Genomic DNA, 10,237 nt, shown 5'->3' with positions numbered 1-10,237 from the left:
TGATACCCAATTGATATGCTCAATCTTGTGAATGAACCCTACTTTCTATAGTTTCTCTAGCTCTTCTTGTGTATGGTGTGCATATAGCAAGGATTCATAGGGCAAAGTCTTTGCTTTTAGTAGGCTTGGCATCTTGTTTCAAAGGAATAGTATGTGTTAGCACATAAGGTGGTATACCCTTGAGGCCAAAGTAATTCCATGCAAACACATCACGATCTCCTTAAATAGGTCAACAAGGTGTTGTTCATCTTTTACATTGAAGGGCTCAATAACATAGACTAGTTTAGGGGTTTCCCTTGGTTCAACAAGGTTTATCTCCTTTACCTTTGACGAGTCATCAATTTTTCTTTTTTATATCTTGTAAATCAATTTGGGATCTCAGTATATATGGTGTCTAAGGAAAGATGAGCATTGATGCAATTTATCTTTGATCTTTGAAAATATCAAATGGTATTAAGACCATGAGATTCTACAAATTTGAGATATTTTCATGCATCTGACTACAATGGTGACATGTTGAAAGAACTATCATTTAAAGGGCTATCTTACTTTTGTAGGAGTATATACTCCTTCTACCACTCCCTACACATAGGCAAGCATATCCTTATGCATGCTTTTATTACCTTATTGGATTCACTTCTTCATAAATTCTAAGCCAATCAAAAAGAATGCACAAGATTGTCAGCTAGAAGAAGTGGAAGTAAAAGTTGGAAATGAAAATATTTCTAAGTTAAAAACCCAAATTGGCATGATGTCAACATAAAATTCATAATTTGTCTCAATCTTGGTGTAAACCTAAAATCACAATACCTTTGTAATTTATTTTATTATTTCACATCTTATGGGTCATTCACCATTTATAATACATAATATTTAGCATATTTGATTAACCTTAGGATTGACTTGTGCAAATTATTCATGTTGGCATGCATTTTAGCATTTCATAATTTTAATTATGTATAGCAGCTCCACGAGTTGATTTTAGGTATATACATTGATTGTTTAGTTCACCTATGCTTAGGAAAATACCACTATTAAAAGTCTAAGCTATACCAAAGCTCTACAAGAACATCAAGGCTACTACAATTTACAAATAGAAAGATAAATACAAGAGAAGAGAAGAAGAAGAAAGGAGATGGTGGAGGGCTTCACCTCCAAGATCCCTCACCCTCACACACTCACTCCCTCACTCACATACACTCCCTCCCTTAAGCACTCACAAGCAAGCAAGCAAGAGAAGAGAAGAAGAGAAGAAGAAGAGTCCACTTTGCTACACACCAAATAATGAGCTCTCATTCACTTTTTGAACTTTATATACATGCCCTAAAATCCCATGGGCATCCATCCCCTTTTTACATGACCGACCATGGCCTAGTAGGCTATTTTTTCCATTGTTCTCATATCTTTCTAGCTTCCTTCTTATCGCCCATCTACCTTTACAATTCGCACGGGTGAGAGCTTGATGCTCTCAAAATAAATCATGATGCACCTTGCGATCTTTTATAAAAGTATTGAATTGTGCTTTTTCTTGTGCGCCTTTCCCCTTGATTTAGGATTTTTCTACGCTTCTTGTGTTTCCATATTTTTCTTAGCGCACCTTTGTCTTCCGTTTCAATTTTTCCTTGGCCTTGTCTTTTGCTTTAGATTTTTTTGATTTTCCACCTTGTTCCTTTGTTATGCATGATGTACGTCATGTACCTACATTGACATGCAGTCTCATGTCCGCTCGTCGACAGCCTGATGACACAGGATATCATGTATCTTTTGGAGACTCTGCATGGAAGATTACTCGTGGTAGGCTTGTGCTTATGAGAGGTGCCAAGGCTGGCACCCTCTACCCCTTAGTTGTTTCTGGATCTACAGGTGATCATGCTTTGTTTGTGGGGTCTTTATCTCATATATCTCTTTGGCATGCTGTTTGGGTCACATGTTTGTTAAGGGAATGAAAATGCTTCTAGTTTGCAGTACTTACCGTCCCTTGACTATTCTCATTTTGATTCTTGTGATCATTGTCTTTATGGCAGGTAGACTAGGTCTACGCATAAGAAGTCTGGTATGTCACGCATGAGTGAGCCCTTGGCATCGGTTCATTCTGATGTCTCTGAGCATATGCCCTGTCAATATATGGGCGGTGCAAAATATTTTGTTATTTTCATAGATGATTTTTCTCGTAAAGTATGGGCTTATCCCATAAAGCAGAAGTCCAATGTATTGGTAGTTTTTTAGAGATGGATTGCTTTAGGAGAAAATCAATCTGGGCATAGCAGATAATGGGGGTGAGTATGTCTCATGTGATTTTGAGTAGTTATGTGATGAGAGGGGTATCAAGCGTCATTTGACCGCCCCCTACTCTACTCCAACACTTTTGGGCTGAGGCACTTATGACTGTCATGCATATCATTAATAGATCGCCCCGTAGTGCCATTGATTTCCAGGTTGCAGATGAGGTATGGATAGAAAAGCCACCCCCTTAGGTGCATTTACGTATCTTATGATGTGAGGCATTTTGCTATGTGCCCAAGGACAAGCGTAACAAGCAAGATTCTAAGAGTGTTAAATGCATATTCCTTGGCTATGGAGATACAGGAGAGATGGGTTACCGTCTATGGGATCCGCATGTGCAAAAAGTCATAAGCAGCCATGATGTAGTCTTCCATGAAGACAAGATGTATAAGTAGCTTAAGAAGATAGTGGAGATACATAAGGTTATATTTCAGGAGGAGCCATGAGCTCTCGTACACCCAGCTAGACAGCCTACAGCAACAGCAGATACTCATGGCCAGTGTGTTGGACAAAATGTTGGATAGGCAACAGAGCCTACAGTGCGGCGTTCTACAAGAGATAGACCCCCTTGATAGATTTTAGCCCTCAATGCATTATGTCTTGGTTAAAGATGCAGGAGAGCCTTTCACTTATGATGAGGCTATGTAGTCTGAGATAGATTCCTTGCATAAGAATGAGACTTGGGATTTGGTTTCCTTGCCTAGTGGCAAGAATGCTCTACCATGCAAATGGATGTACAAGTTGAAGAGTACCCTTGGACACCCCAAGTCAGCTTGTAAGGAAAAACTTGTTGCTAAGGGTTTTAAACAAGAGCATGGAGTTGACTTTGATGAAGTTTTTTCTCCTGTGGTTAAGATGACTACCCTATGCTTGGTTTTAGCCTGAGTCACGCAGCTTGACTTGGACTTGTATCAAATGGATGTCAAGGTGGCATTTTTACATGGAGATTTGCATGATGAGATTTACATGGAGCAGCCTAAGGGCTTTGCAAAGCCTGGCAGGGAGCACCTAGTGTGCAAGTCGAAGAAAAGTCTTTATGGCTTGAAGTAGGCACCTAGGGAATGGTACCATAAGTTTGATGCTTTAATGCAGTCACAAGGCTATAGCCGTAGTGCTATGGATCCGTGCTTATATACGAAGAAAGCCCTGATGGATCTTTGCTTATTTTGATACTCTATGTGGATGACATGCTATTAGTAGGGAAAGCTCATGATGAGCTAGATGCTCTTAAGACTCAGCTCAAGAAGAGCTAGATGCTCTTAAGACTCAGCTTAAGAAGAGCTTTGAGATTAAGTATCTAGGACATGCCTCTCATATACTTGGTATGTGCATTAGATGCAATAGGCATCAGGGACTCCTCTACTTGTCACAGAGGGAGTACATTCATAAAGTCCTTGAGTGCTTCTGCATGCAGGACGTGAAACCTATTGGCTATCCATTTCCTTCTTATGTGAAGATATCACAGGCCAATTGTCTATAGACAATTGTTTGCAGACAGATGAGTAGAGGGACGAGATGGCCAAGATTCCCTATGCATCCACAGTGGACAATCTTATGTATGCCATGATAGCCACTTGTCCAGATATTGCCTTTGCAATTAGTGTTGTGGCACGCTATATGACTACATTTGGCAAGAAGCATTGGAATGCCATGAAGGGTATCATGAGGTACCTGAAGGGCACTGCAGATATGTGCATATGCTATGGCAGCCAGAATACAAGAGTCGTGGGGTACATTGACTTTGATTATGCAAGACAAGCAGATAGTAGGAAGTCCACTTCTGGCTATGTGTTCACCTTTGTTGGAGGTGCTGTCTCTTGGATGTCTATAGTGCAGAAGTGTACGTCTCATTCCACCACTGAGACCGAGTATGTTGCAGCCACTGAGGCTTGTAAGGAGGCCATATGGTTATGCCATTTGGTTCATGGCCTTGGTATTGATGCTATCCCTACACTGCATTCAGATTCTATGAGTGCTATTCAGTTAGCCAACAATCCCAGTCTTCCAAGCGAAGACGAAACACATTGAGATGATGTATCACTTCATACATGGGGTCATTGAGGACAAGTCTGTTGACCTTGTTAAGATCTTGACTGACTAAAATTATGCAAATCTACTCACCAAAAGTCTCTCTACGAAGCGCTTTGTCTTCCTCAATAGATTGATGGGCATGGGATGAGATGACATCTTTCCTCATTCTGTTGTACATGTGTGCATATTGTACTATCTTTTCTTTTTCTTATTTACTCCTTAGTGGGTCAGATTCTCCTTTAAGTGGGAGGTTGTTGGGGAGAAAGGTGCCTTCGCCTAGCCACCCATGTATTACTACACTGACAGTACTCGCGCCTGCACAGTGCATGCAGTGGGCGCTTGTCATCACCATTACTTTATTCTTTATTCTTTTAGTGACATATGAATAAAGGGAAGGCCGGTCATACATTGTGACTATTGGAGTTCCCACATTGTGAGTCTCTCTCTCTCTTGCTCGCTCTCCCGGCATAGCTCTCTCATGTAAGCTTTGATAATGACTCTCTCTCTCTCTCTCTCTGTCTCTCTGTCTGTCTCTCTCTCTCTCTCTCTCTCTCTCTCTCTCTCATCCAAGAGAATCCGGAGCTCTCTTTCAGTGAGGAGGGCTGTTGCGCCACTTAGGGACTCGACGGGGACAATGACTCTCTCTCTCTCTCTCTCTCTCTCTCTCTCTCTCTCTCTCTCTCTCTCTCTCTCTCTCTCTCTCTCTCTCTCTCTCTGTGTGGGCCAAGAGGATCGGGAGCTCTCTCCGAACGAGGAGAACTGCCATGCCACTTTGAATTAATGTTTAATTTTTATTTTTTGTTTAATTTTCATGTTTAATTTTTTATTGAATTAGTAATTTTAAAGCTAAATCACAGACACATGCATCATACCATCAATGTCATAGGTGCACTGACTTGAGTCATAGTAGTCAATACGGGAATACCTTTGCAAGGCATCATGCCATCAATGTTTGTAGCCCAATAACAACAATCGTCAAAGGAGCATATAGGAGAACACATCACCCATGAAGAGGAGAAGAGACTAAGGGAGAAAGCAGAAAATTCAAACCCTAGTAAGGAGCCAAAAAGTGAAAAAAGAAACAAAGGGAAAAGGTTAATCTAAGCTCATCATCATTCTCAATAGAGTCAGAGAAGGGGGAGATAAAGGAGCGACGAATGACAATTGGAGCTACCAAAAAGAGATCAAGAAAAGAGTGGAAGATACTAGAGGCTCAAATGAAATAGAGCCAAGAAGGGCATGAGAGAGCAATTAGGGCTTTCCTTGAGAAGGTCTTATTCAAGAAGGATAGATCAGTCTCTTAGTAGGCGGCAAATATCTTAGCAGAAAAAGGACACTCATTCAAGGGGAAGGAAAAAGTAATAAAAGGGTCACAATCATTTGAGTCAATAACTCTTCATGAGCTAATGAATCAATTAGGAAGCATGAAGGTACAAACTGATGAGCTCACAAAGGCAAGAGAAACCACAATAATAAGTTAAGAAAATAGACCATGCCTAAAAGAATTGTCCAAGAGCACCCATGTATCACCTATAGGAGGCTAGAGTGCAACAAGTTGAGTGGGAGCTCTGGAGGGGTTGTGTGAGGAGCTTAGGAGGGACAAGGTTGAAGCCATAGCAATAAGGCACGATCTTCAAAAGAGATTGGATGAAACTCAAGAAGCATATAGGAAGTTCTTGGTTGTGTTTGAAGACCAAGTGCAAGAGCTCCAAACTCAAATTAAGGAAAAAGACTTGGAGCTATAGGCGGAATACTTTGAGCTCCGATAAAAAGATGACTCTCCTATTTCTAGGTGCCTTCATAGAGTTATCAATGGAATTAGAGAACATTGCTTCCCACCATAGATTTATGACTGAGTTCATGATAAAAGCATTGCACCCATTAGGAAGAATACATCCTCTACAAGAGTACATCATGTTGAGTTGGCTCAGTGGCAATGGAGCTCATCCAAGTTGGAAATATTCTTATGGTTCAAGATGCACATGTAGAACCGACCATTCTATTAGCTTTTCCACTATCATATATTTTTCAACGTTAAGAGTAGCATATGTGCCCAATGCTCATCATACATACTATCACCACTACCTTACAATGGAATAATTGTTGTGTGCATCCCATGCAACCATCCCTACTATCATCGCCATCAAGATCATCTATGCCATCTCCTTGATCTTCACCATCGTGATGAGATCTTGGTGTGAGCAGTTCATCATACCTCAACGATCACTATCAGTGGCATATGATCATCGTTGATCGCCCTTCCATTGCATGTTTCATCGCTCACTACATGCACGTAGACTAGGAGTTGAATCATGCGTCCTTGTAGTTGAAAGGATTCATAATAGATAGTCCCATTTACCGAAGCTTTGTCTGCACCATCGGATCTAGTCATGGGTTTTGTCTCATCAAACTGTTTGACAGGAGTGGGGATATGATTTCCCCATAGGCTTTGAAGGAACACAAGTTTCTAATAATCACATCTCTATGCTAGTTTACAATGCTGCAATAGTAGGAAAAACTTTTGACGTTTGCTTAATGGGATAGGCCTAGAACTTATGTAAGTATTCATCAATGAATATAACAACATACTTTGTACGACCCAAGATTTGATAGGGCATGGGACCACAAATATACGAATGGACTAGAGCCAAAGGTTCACCCATGTGCATAGTGCCAAACTTAAAATCCAGGGACCGGAGATATTACAAGTGAGTCAAGGCTTTCATTCCTATTAAGAACATATCCCCAAGATAGTGATGCCAAAGAGATACAAGTGGAAGATCAATAACAACCAAAACATGATTAGTAGTATCAATTACAAGTAAGGGGTAAAGGCTTTAGACTTAGTACTCTAGCTAAAGTGAGGTTTCCACGAGTGATTTTCCATGCAAAATCACCAAAGGAAACATGATTACCAGCATCTAACTGTCCTGTAGAGATAAGGCTTTTAGTTAAAGTTTTGGCACATGGCATATATCATGGAATACAAATGAATTACCAGTAGTAAATTGTAAATAAACATCTAGGATTCCAAAAATATTACAAACATGATCATCTCCTAGTCTCACAAAACCTGTTGTAGGACAATAGGTAGAAAATCAAGCACAATGCAGGGTCACATGAAAGGAAGCCCCTGAATCAAGTAGTCAACACTAAGAGAAAGATGATTAAGTATCACTCAGGCATCACGAGAGAAATAAACCAAAATGTACTCATCAAAACTGTACTCCAATGCATTTATCTCCTCAATATTTACCGTTGACTATCTTGCCCCAATCCAAATCCTTAGCATTATCCTACACTTTTCTCTTGCCTTTAGCTCACCTATCTTAGTGCATTTTATAACACTATGACTAAGTATAACCCTACTAACTGCAATAATGATATACAAGAGATGATTTAGGGCCACAGGATTTACTAGGACCCTACCATGAGTTCTAGACTTTGATATGTCCTATTGTGCATCTTTACCACATCGTTCATTACCATATCTACTATACAACATCTAATAGTGAGTGCATGAGAGGTGTAGGCTCCCTCAATACTCTTCCTATTTACCTCCTCAATAAGCAAGGCACCCTCTATATCTTTGAGGGCAAAACCATCTATAGGAGCATTAGTACTTATGGCAGTACGGAAAGTATCACAACAAGACTCAGGAAGAGTAACAAGCAAAACCATAGCCCTGACATTCTCCTCAAAGGTAAATCCATGTAAAGTGAATTGGCTAGAAATGGAATGAAACTCGTTTAAGTGAGTAGACATACCAATGCCTTCCTTCATACGAAGGTCCATTAGTTTCTTGTGCTAATACAATTGTGAAGCATGGCTTTGCTTATCATAGGGACCACATATTTTCTCCCATAGCTCCCAAGCACCACCCTCTTTCTCAATGACATTAAAGTAAGCATGCTTTGACAAAGGCAAGATAATGGTGGACTTGCATAAATCATCAAGATCAGCCCAACCCTCTACATCAAACTCTTTGTGCTTTATGTCTTTGCATTTTAATAGTCTAATTTGCTTCTATGTTAAAAATGTCACTATCCTTGAAAGCAAATGCCATTACGACTACAAAGCAACAAAGAGTGAACATGCTACTCTAATAACAATAAATTAGTCCCCAAAATTAGACCAAAACTAAATGTAGGAGGTTGGATGCAATACAATGTATGGCTATCCACAAAATAAATGTACTAGAATTCCTATAACAAGTGTTTGCTCTCAAATAAACGGTTAGAAATCGAATTATAACATTGCTATCGATAAAACTGTAGTAAAAGAGTATATAGTTGTGGGAGACCAAAATCCAAAGTTCCCACTACCAAGAATATCCGGGTAGCAACCGAGATGTACAATGATTTTAGTAGTGTCAAGAAAGAGTGTAAACCACCAAAGTACCAACTATTGTCAAATATCCAAAGATGTTAGGTACATAAATACATCCCAACCAATAGGGTAACCACATATAGAAGCTGATTGTGCTTAAGAAATCTCTCAAGAAACATGGAGATTTATTAAATTGCAACAAAACTCACTACATATGAACAATGAAGCTCATGTACATAAACATGGCATGCATCAAAAGATGATGAAATGATCTAACAGGAGGAAGTACCAAGTGTACAACTCAAAGGTAGATTAGTCCACATCATCAGTGTTAGCCAAAGACAATGTATGCATAGACCATCTGAGCATATATGTATGAATAAGAGATTCCCGCTGTCTCTAATGAACCAAACTTTGCAATGATAAATGTCAAGGTACTCCCACTAGGATAAAATTGGAAATGGCAAAGAACAATGCAAGTTTAAGACAAAAGTGTCGTAACATTTGGGAACCCAAGAAGCATCAAAAGTACATCCGAGAGCATATGCGTAACATAAGTGACTAAGCTCGTAATTGATGAAGCTCTAAAGCAAGTAGCCACTATAAGTATGTAATGTCGAGCTCAAGATTAAAGCTCAATGAGAGCATATCCAAGCATGTACATCAATAGCAAGCATCTATCAGTCCATATTGCATCCTCAGATAGCACGTAGGCATCCAATACAACAAATAGATAAGCATTCACTGTGTATGCTTGCTCCCATAGGGGTACTATAACAATAAACCTTCCAAATAGTGAGCTAAACAAACGCTAATTGATTCAAGAAGCTTTCCCGAATATCAATACACCATCTAAGCATCATAAAATTGCCCCATAAGCATCAATGGAGCATGAAGCAATCAAATACTTGAATAAGGAGTGTTCCAAAGTAGTAAGAAAGCAACTAAGTAAAATCAACAGACTTTTATCATTTTCCTTGCTCTATCTTTTGAATGTCTAACTCCCTATATTTACATGTCTAGATGCTTTACACATAATGTGGACAAATGCTTAATATTGTTAGCACTTATTCAGCTCGAAGGTTGATTTGTTTTCTTAAAGTGTTTGGCATGTATTAAAAGACCGTATTTGTGAAAGTCCAAATTTGATGGACATAGAGCAAGGGATTCTCCCTATGAAGAGCATATCCCATGCCAAGTTGGTAATTTGTTGTGCATAACAAAAAAAGTTGCAATATTATTTGTGTATCACACTCTAACTCAGGTTTGTCTACCCATGTCAAGGATTTGGATGATGAGCTTGCTCGTGTTAATGTAGCTAGGTTTTTAACCGCATAAATATAAGGCGAGTTTTATGTGCTCCTAGAGTGTAATTAAAGAACACTAAGTTGGCTCCTCAATATATTAGCATTAGTTTTTGTCTAACAAATTTGTCTTGAGCTCTTAATTTTTTTTCTTAGTTATTTTGGTTTCATTCTTTGTCATCTTTTTGGTTGTGATGCAATTGTGCTAAATAATAGCACCAACCTCCTTCGAGGCAAACCTTGAGCTTTAACTAATGCTCATTGTTTGTATGTTATTTTAGACTACGCGA

This window comes from Lygodium microphyllum, chromosome 21 (genome assembly GCF_053477565.2).
Source record: "Lygodium microphyllum isolate KBCC chromosome 21, Lygodium_microphyllum_v1.1.10, whole genome shotgun sequence".
Lineage (NCBI taxonomy): Eukaryota > Viridiplantae > Streptophyta > Polypodiopsida > Schizaeales > Lygodiaceae > Lygodium > Lygodium microphyllum.
This window is presented reverse-complemented; position numbering follows the sequence as displayed.